Source organism: Protomyctophum bolini, assembly GCF_963924005.1.
Source record: "Protomyctophum bolini genome assembly, chromosome: 24".
In the NCBI taxonomy this organism is placed as follows: Eukaryota; Metazoa; Chordata; class Actinopteri; order Myctophiformes; family Myctophidae; genus Protomyctophum; species Protomyctophum bolini.
Genome location: NC_137885.1, coordinates 13,232,796 through 13,251,687, shown reverse-complemented (window position 1 = coordinate 13,251,687; position 18,892 = coordinate 13,232,796). Strand labels below are relative to the sequence as shown.

General features: G+C 42.9%; 1 protein-coding gene across 1 annotated transcript in view; it reads right to left on the bottom strand.

Moving 5' to 3' along the window:
• Positions 1-18,892, bottom strand: part of agap1 (ArfGAP with GTPase domain, ankyrin repeat and PH domain 1) — a 267,320-nt gene that overhangs the window by 247,122 nt on the left and 1,306 nt on the right. The gene's annotated exons all lie outside the window — the stretch shown is intronic.

The following is an 18,892-nucleotide window of genomic DNA, read 5'->3' as shown; positions in this document are numbered from 1 at the left end:
TGTCACCCGGGGCGGGCTGTAGGTCGCCTGGAGGATGCCACTGAGTGGGATCACGTTTCCATTAGGGCCGTTTGTGTAGCCCCTTACCACATCATCCATCCATCCATCCATCCATACATCAGTCCATCCATCCATCCATCCATCCATCCATCCATCCATCCATACATCAGTCCATCCATCCATCCATCCATCCATCCAGAGGGACGCACAACAAGTTCAACCACAGAATGATACGGAACCAGTGTTGTTTTTGGCAGCACTGATTTTAGTTTTAGTCATAGTCTCTTGAATAGTTTTCCATTTAGTTTTAGTCACATTTTAGTCACCTGGAAATGTTTTAGTGTTAGTCTAGTTTTAGTCGACTAAATGTCATAAGATTTTAGTCGACAAAAATTTTGGCGGGCCTTGATGCCGCCGTAATGACTGATTTTACACTTACTTTTTACTGGATCTCTTGTCCCCTAGTCCCATTCCTAGCATTTTAGTCTAGTTTTTAGCTGTTGACGAAATTATCAATTCATTTAGTTTCCGTCAGTGAAAAAAGGTAGTCGACGAACATTTTTTGTCTTAGTCGACAAAAACAACACTGTATGGAACATGTTTCATACTTGGCATATGGTATTGATCGCCTCACATCATCTAGGTGAAGATGCATAGGCCTTGCAAGGGCTTCTGGGAAACTGAGTCCAATGCAAAGTGAACGAGGGTGTATAGGGACAATCACAGAGCACACCGGGCTATTTCCAATATTTTTGAAACATGGAAATGAGTGATGATTACTAATGATTATCATCATCCTCATCTGAAATAATTGATTAGGCAAGAAATGATTATCATCATGCTCATCTGAAATAATTGCGAGTGGTAATGGTGACAGAGGCCTATAGCGACGCGGTGAGTCCAGCAGTTTGAATGTTGTGATGACATTAATTACAGTAGACCTGAAACCACCTGGGTTGACATCCACTTCAAGGCCCTCGGGTGGAAGTTCTCTGTCCTCGCTTCCTGTCTATCTTTATTATGCTTGTCCCGTCTAAAGCAAAAGGCAGTACTCTAGTTCAGTCAGGACAACTGAAGAATCCATGGAATATATTATTTATTGAATATAAAATGAATTCATGAGAAATATATTTATTATGGTTTTGGCGATGATTTGGATATGCTTTTTAGGTACTCAGATCGAACGCATCAGTCCCAACCATAGGGACTCCGATTCCCCCGTACCTAAACAGCAGATCCAAAATGACAGGTGGAGGAGGGTGAGACAGGTGGTAGCTGGTGTGGAGGAGGGTGAGACAGGTGGTAGCTGGTGTGGAGGAGGGTAAAAACGAAACCTACGGTTTTTTTTGACCCCCAGGGGTTAACTGGGGACAGGGAGAAACTCCTTATATGGTGAAACACACTCTATAGTAGGGAGGATTATCACAACAAAACAAAAAATAAGTGATATTTGAATTAAGTGAAATCACTGAATGTACCTTTAAAGATCTATAAGGGTCCATTTGGGTCCAACTCTCCATCATTTAGCTGCATGGGGACCACCTGGAACCCCCTCCTCAAGGACCACTGGTTAAAAACCACAGTTCTAGACCACTCTCCCATTCTGCAGTGACGTTTGAACCAGGGCTGCCATGCATGAAGCCCAGTGACACACAGGATACACATGTAGTAAGTAGCTTTGCCGACCCATGAGGCCCATAGGGGCAGGAGCCTATCTCCTGTTTCTGTAGCGTGAGGCAGCTTGATGTACAAGTACACCCCCTGGACATGACGCTAGTAGTATGTCGCAGGGACTTACCCCCAATCCAACCCTTGATGCTGAGTGCCAAGCAGGGAGGCACTGTCTGGGTCCCATTTTTAGAGTCTTTGGTATGACCCGGCCGGGGATTGAAGTTGAACCCCGACCTCTCAGTCTCAGGGCGGACACTCTAACCACAAGGCCACTGAGCTGGTGGATACATATGGCCCGCTCACAACAGACACTTTCTTGTGGCTTGATTTTTTTTTTAACGTCAGTAAAGAGTAGCAATACCACAATTTAGAAAAGTTCTGTTACAAGCAAAAGTACTAACTGTATTATTCCAAAAGTATTGGCAGCAAAATATACACCAAAAGGTAACACAAGTAAAACTACTCATTATGCAGTATGTCCCATTTGATTTGTCAAATTTACTAACCTACAAACTGACTCGAAATCCAATCAATCACAACCGAGTGGGGCCAAACCAAATCTGCCCAGGGTTATTTTTCCTTTTTTTGCGCTGGCAGATTTGTCTGGTTTTCAGGCTAGTACCTGAGTACATACCGGTAGTTCCTTTCCACAACTGACTTTTTTTCTTTTTTAAAGATATTTTTTGGGGCTTTTTTTTTGCCTTTATTTGACAGATTACAGTAGGTAGACAGGAAAGGGGGAGAGAGAGATGGCACAGCAAAGTTCGTCAGGATCGGGACTCGAACCCGCGACACGCTGTAAAGCTGGCTTACCAGCCAAGGTGCCTGGACCGATGAGCCACGGCCCAGGCCTCCACAACTGACTGTTACATTCGTTTTACCATCTCTGCAAGATGTATTGAACCTACAACAACACACACACACACACACATCATTGCTGTGTCAATTGCTGTGTCAATAGTCCTATATCCCCCCAACACACACACACACACACACACACACACACAGTGTGTGTGTGTGTGTGTGTGTGTGTGTGTGTGTGTCACACACACACACACACACACACAGAAGACGACAGGTGACGCAGGTTGGGGTGGGGTGTGGGGAGACGCACAAACCCCGATCCATGCGACCGATCGGCTTCGGATTAGCACAGTGGAAAAGATGCAATTATCTAGAGGCTAATCCCAGAGGATACTTATGGGGGCTCATTTCACACTGCAGTGCTGACCGACTATCACACTTCACACAGCACTGATGAGACCAAAACGACACTATGATGACAAAAACTACGACTAAATATACTGACAACAAATAAAAACTAGACGTTGTTAGGAAGCGACTAGATGTTAGTGGACAAGAGATCGAGTACAAGTCATTTTACACTTGGTTACATGCTGAAAATAGCTGATCTACAAGCTCACAAAGTGTAAAAACAGTGTGTTACGATGGCATCAAGGCCCGCCAAAATACATTTTAGTCGACTAAATCAACTGTAGATTCAGTCAACTAAAATCTTATGATATTTAGTCGACTAAAACTAAAACACTAAAACATTCCAGGTGACAAAATGTGACTAGAACTTAATGTATACTAATCAAGAGACGACTAAAACTAAAATCAAAATGTGCTGTCAAAAACAACACTTCTTCACAAGCCATAGCAGTGTTTTACCAACCCATGGGGTCCGGGGGGCTCCCTTGGGGGTGGGGGGCGCCAAAGATCACAGGGGCTTGTTGTGAGGCTGTGGGCTGTTTTGGAGGAAGTCCAAATGCTGCACAAAATAATAGATAACTCTCCCACGCCGCATTGTGAAGCACTCTGATGAAAGTAATGTAATCAAAAATTGAAGATCTTACATCTACAAGCTCACAAAAAGCTCACGTCACTGTGCGAGATGTTGTTTGTGAGCTGGTAGATCTGCTATTTTTCCCTATTCATCATACGAGTATGTTAGGGCTTAAGTCAAAGTGGTATGTGAAAAACAGGCGCATGTGTCCTTGTCATATTATGTAAGTATAATAAGGAGGGCTCCAAGGAAAATAATGGTGTCCCTTCCTTGTCAAACATGGGCAGATCTACAAGCCAACGGCGTGTTGCATCTATTCTAGCTGATGACTGAAGTCTACTTTATACTATATGTAAGATTAGCACAATTTCCATTTGTACACTCTCAGAGTTAAATTTAACATTGATTTTACAATATAAATGGGGGGTCCCAGAGATAGAAATGCCATTAAATGGGGTCTGTAGACTAATGCATATCAAACTGGAGGTCCTTCAAATTAAAAGGGTTGAGAATCACTGCTAGAGCCATAATCTTCTCTTATGGGGGTCCCTTCTTATGGGGCTTCCTGGCATATCTTTTCAAATGGGGGTCCGTGGGCTGATTAGTGTCAATTTGGGGGTCCTTGACATGAAAACGTTTGGGAACCACTGCCATAGAGGATTCTGGAACCAAAGAAAAAAACTAAATGAAACAAAATGAAACAAAACGAAACGTTTAACCCTTTAACACTTGTCTTCTCTCTGTCGTTTGAAGTGACAAGGGAGGAGAGAGAGAGAGGCGTGTGGTGGAAGAGCTGTGAATGCAATAAATGCGACACCACCAGCAGCAACAATCAAAACCGTTTATGATCCCAGAGATCATAAACTGATCCCAGAGAGGAGACAGACAGCTCACAAATGGAATCTGTGTTTAGGGATGCAACAGTTAATCAAACTACCGTAATCGATTTAATTGATTATTAAAAGAAAAACAAAGGTTGAGGACACATTAAAATAGTTGCGTTATGAGCTTCTAGATAAGTATACAATAGGCTTAAGCAGGTTATCAAAATATAAATATATATATATAGGAGGTGTTTTTTTTTAGAAAACACCTCCTCCTGCTTCTCGATTCAATAATGGAAGAAGTAACTGACAGAGAGACGGGTGACAGCCGGAATGTAGACGGCACCCCGGGAGCAGTATGGGTTGGCGCCCCAGCCTGCATCCTCCGTGAGGAGGAAGCCCAAAGGTGAGGCCTTTAGGAGGGCCATTCGAGCCGCAAGCATATTTATTTTTAAAATCAGATATTCAGATGTTTACATAACCATTATTGCCTTATTGTGGGTATTTATGGCATTTATGGTTGGCACATTAGTGTGCATGTAAAGAAACACAATACACGGAGCACGCCATAAAGATCTCAGCTCTTAGAGAAGAGGCGTTTTAGTGGTTTAGACTAGAGCCCTCAGCCCTAGTATTAACAGTTTGCAGAATTACAGTACATTTCAAGCGCAACTCAATACATAAAACTGTTAACTGTGAGTGGACGACACCATAAAGCATTACACTTGTTTACAAGAGGGTCCACCGTTTTCAATTCATCATAACATTTAGACGTACAAATATACACTTCTATATATAGCCAAAAACAGGAAATCATCATAGAGGAGGTAAAACGGGGGGGATAAACATATACAGTGAGGGGAATAAGGGGTGGGTGGGGAGGAAATCAGATTTTACGGGGGCCAGTTTCGAACTTCAGCCGTCCGTAGGTGCCCTTTGAGAGCGGTTTTGAAGGAGTCACGGGATTCACATGTCTTAATGACTGTTGGTACTTGGTAGGGCGTTCCACATTTGTGTGGCATAGGAGCAAAATTAATGTAGTCCCTTCTTTGTGCAGAATCTGCAGCAGCACACATCTCCTCCATAGCCTATATCCCTGCGATAATCGTCAATACTAGGAGGTGTGGTGGCTAGAATCCTTTAAACCCCTATAGCTTTCATTCCTGTGACTTTCCTGGTACTTTCCCCCCTAAAAAACATTCACTCTGAACCAGTGGTTCTCAAACATGTTCATGTCAAGAACCACCAAAGAATATATTTATTTGGCAGCCCCAAGGATTTTGTGCCAGGGACCTCCATAAGAGAGGATTTGTCACGATGTGTCCACATGTTTAAAACCATAAGCGGGGGAGAAAAGGGTAAACCGTTTGCTGAAGACCTCCTAGAACCCGACCAATGACCCTTGGGGGTCCCCGTACCCCACTTTGAGCACCAGGCAGTGACATAAACCTCCACACACAGCCAGATGAAATGTTGATCCTCCGCACACAGTGACAGATTCCATTTCCCAGCTAAGATTATGCATCATCATGCACTAGTCCTCGTGGCCAGACCGGCGGGGATATAATCAGCCATTACATCAGCATTCACTGCCATTCAGCACTCTAGTTTTAAACAACAAAACATAATGAAGTGCACGACGGCGAGACGGAATGGGTTATTAGCCGGGCGGGAGATGTCCGCTAATATTTCACACGACAGACCGTTTTATCAGCGGGGAGAGAGAGAGAGAGAGAGTACATTAGGCTTAATGAGAAAAGCACTCTTCTGACAGAGTGATGTGGTGAAGAACCCAACAAGTGTGGGGGAAATGGAGACCGCCGGCATAACCACCACTTCAGGGGAGGACATTATGGCCGCCGCGCAGCGCAGAGCGTGGGAGGGTTAGAGGAATGAGTGATGGCTGGAGAGTGTAGAACAAAGGATGAGTGTGACTGTGAGGGAGAGAGAGAGAGATGAGGGGTAATATCTCAGCAGTGACGTGCCTGTACTGCGTTGAGAGGGTCAAGTGCTCGAACACAAAGGCTTGCGGTTTTTATCTCCGTCGCTTGCGAGCCAGGGACGGAGATAATAAATGAGTTAATTTATAGGAGTTAATTTAACTCTGAGTTTATAGAGACTATACAGAGAAGGTCAGGTGTTTTTGCACAGCATTGAGGGTGCATTTGGTTCCCTACGGCTCAAGCACGTCACCTGAGTTTGCTGGCAGGTGAGCTGTGTTTTTTTTCCACTATTATTACCTCTCTCTGTGGTGTGTACAGAGAGGGAACGGAATGGATACTAGAGTTACAGACTAAGGGTCAACTTGGTTCCTATCAAATCATCTATTCTAGGGAGCCCTATCTGGAACGTCAAAGTGTGGATACGCACTTTGAAAACCACTGCTTTAAAAAGGACAACGTGATCTCTCAATGCAAGACAAAGGCAGGAAATGCTCCAGTGGATGTGATTTAGCCTATGCAAGACCAACATGTAGGCTTAAAAGCCTGATTCATAGCTTATCTTTTAATGCTGCCACGTGCAGAAAGTTAGTCCTTTCCAGGGTGTTCCCTGCAAAACTATCAAAATCAGACCTGTCTGAAGTGAGTGGTGCTGTGCTGTTCTGTGCTGTGCTGTGCTGTGCTGTGCTGTGTTAGCCCTCCTCCCTGGTCTGTGTGTGTCTGTGTGTTATAGGCTGTGCAACAGTGACACTTGGCGATGAACAAACGCTACAACGCTATTTTCGTGCTCGGACACAGCCAGGGACACAGGGACAGACCCAGGGACACAGGGACAGACCCAGGGACACAGGGACAGACCCAGGGACACAGGGACACAGACCCAGGGACACAGCCACACACATAGCTGTCTATAGGAGTGGTTGCACCACTCAAAAATCAGTACAACCACTTCAACCCCACAGTATAATACATCCGTATTTGAAAATAGCCTAGTATATTATGCAGAGGCTCACAATGAGCTTGTAACATCCGCTTTTATAACATTTTAACAACACAGATCTTGCATGGGCCCGGGGTGGGGGTCCTTGGCACAAAATATTTTCCAGGCAGCGGTCCGCGCGGCCAAATAAACATTTATTTGGGGGGTTAGTTTGAGAACCACTGCATTAGATGCCATTATGGACCATGCTGTGCTACTGGCTTATAGGTCTGAATCCCACCCAAATCCCCAACTTGTGGTTCCTCCTCTCGCTGAACTGGCTGCATAGCATGGCTATTTCGTCGACTAAAACTACCTGTTTTCACTGGAGGAAACTAAATGAAAACTAAATTAAAACTAAGCTAGGATGACTAAAACTAAGATCTAAATATATTGAGAATTTCGTCAACAAATAAAAACTAGATTAAAATGTTAGGAAGGGACTGGTGTTCAAGCCATCCAGTATAAGTCATTTTACACTTGGTTGCATGCTGAAAATAGCTGATCTAAAAGCTCACAACGCGTCACACTGCGATGCGTTGTGAGCTTGTAGATCGACAAGTGTAAAATCAGCCATTACGACGGCATCAAGGCTCCGCCAAAATACATTTTAGTCGACTAAATCAACTGTAGATTTAGTCGACTAAAATCTTATATTGATATTTAGTTGAAAGCAGACCAACACTAAATCATTCCAGGTGAAAACTAAAATCTAAAATCTGCTGACAAAAACAACACGGCTGCATGGACACCGACAGCCACCCGGAGCGTTGCATCCGGCCGGCACTATACGGTTACGTAACGGCTTTACAGAGCAGCAGCGTGGTTTAAAAGCCACCCCCCAGCCTTTGTTGTTGTTGTTGTTGTTGTTGCATGTCATTATGATGTGATGTCAATCAGCGCACGGGGCCATTGCATAAGGGCTCTCCAGCGGGGAGTGGAGGAGGATGATGATGATGATGGCTATAGAGCGATTCAACTCAAGAGGCTCTTTATGGGCATACAGTAAATCATTCTTCCACTGCCAGGGGGATGAGCGCACGGTGCCAAGACATTGAAACTGGGAGTTGAATTGAAACAAGTGAAGCAAGCTCACACGTGTAGAGGGTAGTAAATGTGGCTGGTGTTGACATAGCCTACAACAACAGTGGTGCAGCTGCTGCAGAGGGAAACCTCGTAGTTGCGGTGTTGCCGGTGTTGATTTCGGGGACTAAAAACGATGATGAAAAATGTTCGGTGACTACCATTTTTCACTGACGAAAACGATATAAAAACTAAATCAAAACTAGCTATGATGATGACTAAAACTATACGAACAGCGAGACGCGTTTCTTGTGAGCTTGTATATTATTTTCAGCATGCAACCAAGTGTAAAAACAGGCATTGTTTGCTGTCAAAATCAACACTGGTGCTCAGTCAATAGCAGATCTACAAACTCGCAACCCTGTCACAGACGTAACGCGTTGTGAGCTTGTATACTGTATCTGCTATTTACGGCAGGCAACACCAGTGGGCAACTTAAAGGACCACTTCACCACTTTTCAACCTATCTTCATATAATAGGTCTTCACTAATAATCATGATAAAATGGCACGATTTTTTTCTACTCAGTCTGTGTCTCATATAGGAGGGCTGTGGGCAGTTTAGAAACAGTCTTCCAGTGACATCATCATTAGGCAGATTCTTTTTTAAACAAGATTTTCAAAAATGTTTCGATTTTCATTATCGTGAGAACGATGGCTTCCATTTTCGCATTGCAACTTTTCAGAACTAGAAAGCCTGCAGTTTTTATTAGCTTGTATTCCCCATCGATAATGTCACTGGAAGACGGTTTCTGAACTGCCCACAGCCCTCCTATGAGAGACACAGACTGAGTAGAAAAAAATCGTGCCATTTTATCATGATTATTAGTGAGGACCTATTATATGAAGATAGGTTGAAAAGTGGTGAAGTGGTCCTTTAAGTATAAAGCAGGCTTGATGCTAACCGGGGTCTGTGAACATTATAGCATCAGCTCTATCGCTAAACTCTACGTAGTCAGTCTGAATCATTGCTATTTGTATTTTATGTTCTCCTATGCAGTGTTGAGTTTGTCTAAAACTATGACGATAAATGTTCGTCGACTACCTTTTTTCACTGACAAAAAACTAAATGGAAACTATATGAAAACTAAGCTATGGTGACTAAAACTGATAGTAACTTTCGTCAACAAATAAAAACTAGACTAAATTGTTAGGAACTGTTCAAAAATAGCAGATTTAACGTACAGTACAAATACCAAAACAATACGTAGGAGGTCTGTGTGAGACAGTGTGCACCGAAAGTGGCAATCCATTGAAAAGCATCCGATTACATCATGTACAGTGTAGGACGGTTATCTCTCTCTCTCTCTCTCTCTCTCTCTCTCTCTCTGTATATCAGTCATTCCATCAGGTCTCCTACAGTTGTGGGTTGGTCAGAGATGGGGGGGGGTGGTTTGGGGGGGTGCGGCGGATCGCATTTCACAGCAGATTTACCATCTGTCTCACACACACACACACACACACACACACACACACACACACAGTCACACACACACACACACACGCACGCCATTCAAGGTGGTGCGTGCGTGACTGCATGGGGCACTGCAGCGGTGAAGGAAAACACACTCACAAATCCCAACGTGAGTCTCTAATCTCTGCACACAAACACGCTGCTTATTCTATTAGGCCACCGTTTCCCAACATGGGGTCGGGGAGCCACACGGGGTCCGTTTCCCCAACATGGGGTCAGGGAGCCCCACAGGTCCAAGGGGACTCCTAACCCGTTTTGGACTGAGGCCCATTCTACAAAATGTCTTCTAAATCCTGATCGTTTTCAGAAATACCTATGTTTCAGTGTAATTTTCGTCGACTAATAGTAATACTATGACAAATAGTAATGTCCGTCGAGTACCTTTTTTCACTGACGAAAACTACAAAAAAACTAAATAAAAACTAAGCCATGATGACTAAAACTATGACTAAATAAACTAGACTAAAATGTTAGGAAGGGACTAGTGGACAAGAGATCTAGTATAAGTCATTTTACAATTGGTTGCATGCTGAAAATAGCAGATCTACAAGCTCATAACGCATTGTAGATCTATTTCAGCAAGTGTAAAAACAGCCATTACGACGGCATCAAGGCCCGTCAAAATACATTAGACTAAAATCTTATGATATTTAGTCGACGAAAACTGGACTAACACTAAAGCATTCCAGGTGACTAAAATGTGCCTGAAACTAAATGAAAACTATTCAAGAGACTACAACTAAAACAAACATTTGCTGCCAAAAACAACATATCAAGCAGAACCACAGAACCAAACTATACCGTGAGCACTGAATCTACACTGTAAAATCTTAAACATGTCAATTTAACTAAAAGTTGCAGCCAGGAACATTTGGCCTCCTCACACAAGTTTAGTAACACAAGTAGCCTACAAAACACACACACACACACACACACACACACACACACACACACACACACACACACACACACACACACACACACACACACACACACACACACACACACACACACACACACACACACACACACACACACACACACACACACACACACACACACACACCCTGGCAGAGTTTACAGGCGGCTTTGGTGTAAATAGGCCACATGGTGAGTTAATGACAGAAGACTGGCCAGCTGATAATAACATAAACACAAAAGGAAAAGTGGAGACAAAGACCGTCCAGTGAGCAGCTGTGTTGAACAAACCACTTATAGAAGCTGTTGGACCGCGGTGGTGGAAAAATGTACTCGTTGTTGTACAGTAAAAGTATCAATACGGCAGGAATGTACAGTAAGTAAGTAAAAAGTCTGCAATTCAAACTTTACTCGAGTAAAAGTACAAAAGTATTGGTGACAAAATGTTCTTAAAAATACCAAAAGTAGAAAGTACTCATTATGCAGAATGTCCCGCTTCACACGGATAAGGTTGAAGTTTGTAATGTATGTTTTGTCAGAAACAATAACTACAGTAGTAAATAAAAGTTTTAAACTATAATTAATTATAGGGGTAAAAGTACGATATTTGCCTCCGAGATGTAGTGACCAATACCAAGTATGGTCACATTGAATTGAATGTTGAATACATTTAATATTGGAATTGGAAATACTCCAGTTGTCCAGTAAAGAAAACATTGTAACCCAAGTACAGTACTTGAGTAAATGCCATCTCTCACCAGGGCTTCTGGACGCTAATGTGAGCCGAGAGATGTCCCGAGTCCTGACAGCACCGCGGACGGACACACAAAGGAGAATGTTAATAGAAGGAATGTGATATTTGTAATAATACAGTCTCTGTTACAGTCCGAGCAGCGTGAGAATATAGTGAGTTAGATTGGGTGTTTAGTTTACTGTTGTTTACTGCAGTGCTTCTCAACCTGTGGGTCGGGACCCTCATGGGGATGTGTGACAATGTTAAAAAAAGAAAAGAAAATGAGACCATCTGCATCAAATTAATCAACAAACTACACTATAAAGACTGGTCAGAAAGAGGCAGTAATTGTGAAAATTCTACAAGCTCACAACGTGAAGCGTTGTTGGCCTTTTTTCACAATATCTATCCCTGGAAACATGTAAAAGCCAACTGAAACTAAATGCAATGCCTCAGGGTCCCCGATCAAATCTGAAATTCTTAGGGGTCGCGGCCTAAAAGAGAACCATTGGTTTACTTATGAACTCCTCTGAGAATGTAAAAAAGGTACCAAATCGACTCATAAGGGTCCATTTGTACAGTCTCTGAGTTACAGACCAGTTACAGCAGTGTCCATTTGGTTCCCAACTGAAACTATCAATCATTTAGCTGGCGACCCCAGGTTGGCAGAGGAAGTGTAGCGCCCAGGATTACATTAGATAATTGACACAGGGTGAAAAAAATGGGTTGCAAAATCGTGGGATAAAAATTATAGTAAAAAAAAGAATGTCCCCGCCAAGGACCCCTAGGGGTCCCCAGACACCCCGTTGAGAACCAGTGTTGACCTACAGCTTACTAGAACAACAGCAATGTCGCTAGAGGGTGCAGTAAAGCCTGGCTAGCTGCCAAGGTGGCTGGCATGGTACCAGCACTCAGCTGGTTGGCCTGGGATAATCTCCCACTAATGACAGTCCATGCAGGCCAGTCCAGTCCGGGGTCCAGCACTGCTACCACTCCAGTACCGGGTCTTATGCTTTCCCTTGACAGGACAAGTCCAGGTGCAAAAGCAAGCGGCAACAGGTTCACTTTTCACTGTTGGTGGTCTCGGCAAAGGGCTTTCGTGTGTGTGCGTGTGTGTGTGTGTGTGTGTGTGTGTGTGTGTGTGTGTGTGTGTGTGTGTGTGCGTGTGTGTGTGTGTGTGTGTGTGTGTGTGTGCAGCATTGAAATGTACAGAGACAGAAGTACAAGAGTCACATCGTCATTAGTCAGAGTCAGAGTTTAGTCCACGGGGACACGACGAGTCATAAGAGAACCAGTCATGTTGGTCATTCGACCGCGGACCGGGCGGGCAGGAGGGACGCCTTCACGCCTTGTAACACAACCAGAACGATGGAGCTATAGCACAAAAACAAACACCAACTGATTTACACCTGTAAGCCCAGACTGTGATGTGACAATTGTGATGTCACAATAAAGAGTCTGATTCTGTTTAGTGGATGTTAGTGTCACTGTCTCACATGAAGGACTGACCCAGCCTGTCAGTCTTCCGTACAGGGAAGGATTAATCTGCGTTCACCGCTGGTACCGACTTGCCCTAGTGCAAGGGTAAACAGTAATAAACACCCACTTAAAATGCAGAGAGACCATGTAGTGCCTCAATGAACCGAGCATCAGGGAGGAGTCTCCACTTCCGCTTTATATTTTACTCATGACAGCTCTTCCGTTGCTCCAGACTGTATGATGAAAGCATTTGGAAATTTGCGAGAGGCAACAGTCTGGTAACGCGAGACTAGGCTTTCAGCCACCACCTCCTACTAGGGATGTCAGGGGTTAACCGGCTAACCGACCGTTAAGAAACATCCGGATATTTTTTATCAGCTTTAACGGTTAATTTGCATAATACTAAATGCGTGTTCTGATCTTAAATCCCTTTATTTTAGATCGTTTTTAGTAATAGTACAACATAAACATTACAGAGACTGTAGTTGTCACTGTACAATACTTTAAAACAGTCATGTTGCACACATGCCTGTGTGTGTGTGTGTGTGTGTGTGTGTGTGTGTGTGTGTGTGTGTGTGTGTGTGTGTGTGTGTGTGTGTGTGTGTGTAGGAGGCTCCTACACACACACACAGAGTCCACACCATCCTGTTTTAGGTCCAATGACAGAGCCGGCCTTTTTTTCGCTAGGTTGCTCAGCCTGTTACTGTCCCTCTTGTTGACGTAGCCCCACAGCATGGAACTGCAGAGAGAGAAGAGGACACCGGCCACAACAGACCGGTAGAACATCTGTTCTGCACTGAGCATCCTGTTACGCACGCCAACAGACAGACCCGAGCCTCCTCAGACAGGAAGAGAAATGTATATGTTGACTGAATCTTCCGCCGTAGTCTGAAAACCCACCTCAGACTCCATCATGGCCCGTAGCACTTGCCCTAGCCCCGGCGACGTTACAGGCATAATTATGCAAAGGCTCAACTTATGTAACTTAGATAGCATTTTATGCAGCACTTTAAAGTATATACCTGTATGTATAGATCCTTATATAGATATTCCACTGTTACGCATGTTTCATGATAACTACTTTTTATGTATGTGATGTATCGCCATGCTTTTTGTTCTTGCTTAATGTAAGTCGCTCTGGATTAAGAGCGTCTGCTAAATGCCTAAATTGTATAAAAGAAGATATTGATCATAATGGGTATATGGTAGCCTTTATTTTAATAAAATTTGTGTGAAATCAAGGTTTTCAAAATGTTAACGATGTTGCTGCTGCACTCCCTTGACAGAATATCGATCAAAACATTGGTAATAGGTGGTCCTGGTTAGTGATGAGATAAAGTAGACCTTTAAAGCATTTACCATTACGTATAAGAGTGTGCACACTTAGCTGGGCTTATCAAGGTCACAGCGAGACAAAGATTTTGATGGTGTCTGAAACAGTGAGACACGTCAGCTCACCAGGACAGACGACACCTCTGCCTTGCGCTTCGAGGGGGCGCCCCGACCAACGGACTGATATGGAGCGAATAATAGATAATATAACCTAGAGTAATATAATTAATAATAATAATAATATAACAGGTCGTATCTGCTTTTATCCATGTTCATTTGCTGTTCATATTCACATGGTCCCATTTTGTAATCATTAAATACCGGTATGCCATTTCTTAACCCATTTAGACCCGAACTCGATTATACAAAATGTCTTCTAACAGACAGTTTTCTGAAAAGTCCTATGTTTCTATGTAAGTCGTGCTCAAACTATTTCATGTCAAGGGCCCCAAAAATTATATGTACTAGCCCTTACCCGTTGCCTCCTGTTGGCCGTGGGGGATACTGTGCCCTGGGTGCGTTTTCGCATTTTTTATTCACTAATAAATTTATTATTAATCTATAATTTGTTAAATTGAAAAAAGGGCTTTGTTAAGACCTCCATATTATTATGGTCAATGCCTGTGTGAAAAGTGATGATGATGATGATGATTTGGCCTCCGACCCTCATCTCAAAATATGTTGTTCCAGGGACGCCCCCAGAAGCAAAGATTTTAGTTCAAATGTTCGTTCTGAAAGAATATATATTCCAAATTTGCGCCACATTTTCACGATTTAAAAAAAATAGCTCGTAGCTCTATAGATCTGTAGATCTGCTATAACATAATGGTTTAAACACCAAAAGGGGTTCCCGCCCACAATGGGTTAAGGTCCTATTGAGTTTATGTCTACAGCCTTTTTTATTGGACTTTAGATCATTTGCACGCCAGTTCCGACGCACCCCTAAAGTCAGGATCAGGACTCAAAAATCACCCATGGTTCAACCTAGACCTGTACTTAATGAATACAATTCTAATTATATTGTACAACCAGTGCAGGTACTGTATGTGAATATGCATGACTGTGGAGGTCTCTTACTGCATGGCTACCAACGCAGAATGTCTGCCTCTCCGCTGCACCTGGTCAGTAAAATGATAGCCTACTGATTTTTCTGATTTCCATGTGACACAAAAGCCAACGATGTAGCCCAATTATCTGTTGTAAAAGACACTAAAAGGTGAGCCAGTTTCACTTGACACTGCCAGCATTCCCAGGCCAGACATTGAGAAAGTGGGTCAGTGTCACATGGTTCGTAGGAAGCCATTCACTGCAGTGACATTCATATGTGCACTCTCTCTCACACACACACACACACACACACACGCATTTCACTACGATACTTGTGGGGGGCATTTACGACTGTGATTTTATTGAGTGAATAAAAAAATAAATTGCCATTTAACCATAGACAAACGCCAACAAGGACAATAGCAGAGCTTGTAGATATGCTATTTTTGGTGCACCAGTGCGGTTCTTCTAGAATCTAGTACAAACCGAACCCCTAAACCAAATTTCTAAAATGTCTAATCCTCCTAACCCCAACCTGAGGCTGAATAATTTCCTAATTGTAAGCTTAACTCCCCCATTATCTTCTGGAACCATAAAACAAACAACCAGTTATCTTACGAGGACCAGGACCCACTGTCCTCACAATGTCTATGTTTAGACTTGTGGGGACATTTGGCTCTCACAAGTATAGTAATACAAGTACACACCACACACGTGTGCTCATGTACATAAACACACACACACAAATACACACCCTGAATGAATGCAAATGAAACCTTCGCAAGCCGGGGGGAATCAGTGACACTGTGTGATTCATGTTAGCCAGGCTTCATCTCACCTACATAACTAGAATCAAATCCACTTTATTTGCCAAAGCAAACGTTCCCTAACATCCCTCCAAGGACATGTTTTTTTTGGTGCGGAGATGCAGAGGGCTCGGGCAAAATAACGCAACACGCTGAAACGCAGGACCTCACACACACACACACACACACACACACACACACACACACACACACACACACACACACAGGGGCTGTGTCACTCACAACCGTGAGATTTACTTTGTGAAGAAGATTTGCACAGGGCACTATCAAATATACACAAATTAATAAACACATGGTGAGCTGGTTGATCAGATTTGCTATTTTTGAAAATGTTTTTTTCCCTAAATGACCTAAAATAGGTTGAAAGTGGTTAAAAGATGAAACGTGACATTTCTGTACATGTCATTAAACTGTTTAACAGATGAATGAAAAGGACTATGCAAAATAACTGGTGACAGGCCTCTCTACACACAAATCAAAACATATACGAGTTAAGAACACGTGTATTAATGTTGTCTATTTTGTCTCGATGATGATGACATTGAAGCAAGCGCACACAGTCAGACACAGCCCGTCCAGTCCTCCACCTGCAATGCATAATAATAAGCCAGTACCTGCTGCCTCACGCGATACAGGCACTGCAGGACCTCACACTCACAGGCAACTCAAGGGCACGCAGGCCACAGTGCTGCTTGCATAACACACACAGTCTGAGGAGGGCTACAGTACATCACAATCTGTGTACTGTGTGCCCGTGAAGCGCGAAGCCGCATTTTTCATGCCCGCCACTGCTGCTGCCGTTTTGGGCTATTTCCAGCCCTTAAAGTAGGTTATGAGTCACAGCATGACACTCAAACTCTGGGAAAAATGGAAGGCGAGGGAGGGCGAAAACAGAGGAACAAGCGTGTCGACTGACTATTGTGTTACGTAGCTCCAACATCTGTGCCGCTGCGTGTGTGCTGTGTGCGTGCTCCTTTCTGAACCGCGGCACTATACTCTCTCTGCTGCTACTCCATGCTATACTAATGTGTGTAAGAGGCAAGCTTAAACTCGACAAAGATATGATCGTTTCTTTCTGTCTGTCTGTCTGTCTGTACAATGTACATACCGTGTTCTATTTTTAACTGGCCCTAGTCATATTTTGCAGCACCCATTTCCTTTTACGCGTTTTCTGTAAAGCAGGTAAAGCATCTTTGAGTATGCAGAATAAACAATATGTAAGTCTATAAGCTTAACGTATTGTTAGTCTTATTAATTATTATTATGCAACATAGAAATAATGGGTTTCACAGATTTTACTTTCTAACCAATGTTAATGTAAACAAACAGTAAAACAGCTAGGAATTCATAGATAAGGAAGGTGAGATACAATTGTATTATTCCACAAGGTAAATTTGTCAAGGAAATGTGAACATGTTGGGTAATAATGTAACACAATAACCTGGTTTATCCAGCTCAGGAAAAGCTGTGTGAAAGTGAGCGTAAGCCTTCACCTTGCACCTTCACCCTTTTGGACTAATATTTTCCCAAACTACCACTACGTCCAAGTGTGTTCAGCTGTTCACTAATACATGCTGGCTTGTGGTGGATATTTTTGTAAAAATAATTTAAAAAAATAGCCAAATACACACATACAAAGTGTTGGAGTTTGTAAGCAGTCGTTTTTATTAACGGGTCGCGCTTCTGCCTCCTGCATTATGTGCAAAATTCAAAAACAGGTAGTACGCAGGGCCGTTCAGTGACTTCGACAAGTGCTTCCAAACTCCAACACAAAGATTCACCTGCACAGAATCTCTTGACAGAAAGTATCTCATAACATGTCTACGGTGGATCTTTATGAAACAAACGCTTTGCAGATTGAAAGAGTATAATTCAAGCTTTCCCTACAGCTGCAATGTTGGTGAGTTTAACGTTGTTTAATACAAGCAGATCGCAAAAGCAATTTGGATGAATAGGGAATAGTCAATGGAGGGTATTGCAACTCTAGATTCATCCAACTATTTAAAGACATCTAGATTTGCAAATTGCGGGCCGGCTACATGTTCTGAAGAAAACCTGGAGACTGATATTCAGTAATTGGGTCTTAGGACAAGGCCAAGTTAGACACATTTGTCTGTGTACGGACATATTGATGACGCCTGCTTACACTGTACAGAAAGAGATATTAGCTAACTTAATACAATCCCCATTCCCCACACAGACAGACTTCTGTGTGTTATTGTTCTAAGGTCAAAGGAGTCAGGTGTGGTGGCTTGGAGCCAAGTGCGCATCACCATCGTGACATAGTATCATCATAGCTCATTTTCATTATCCTTCCATGTGCCTGTCATGAGGTTAAGATATTAACCACACAATGGATTACATCACCCATTTTCAAATAAAAACATGCCACGCAATAAACTCTGAGGGTGCAAATGTTTGCATTTGGAACACTCTCGAGTCTCGAGCAGTTATTATAACCAAAATGGTTAGAGGCTACACTTTTATGAGGATTGTGTTTATGCCGTGCCACGCCTACTAATAATAATAATAACAAGCAACCAAACACTAGATAAATTAAATTGTGAGATGCTCTGATCACAAAAATGAATATAAGAATACAAAAGAACTATGAATCAACCTTAACAAAAAAGGTTGTAGTAGCATTGTTATATGATGTCTTCCACCAAAAGATGCTCAAATTGAGAAGACCACCAGATGAATGCAATTAACCATCAGCTTTTTATGGACAACCAACAGTGTGTGTGGATTCACTGACTGGACCACCTAAGCAGACAGACACACAGTGTGTCTCTCT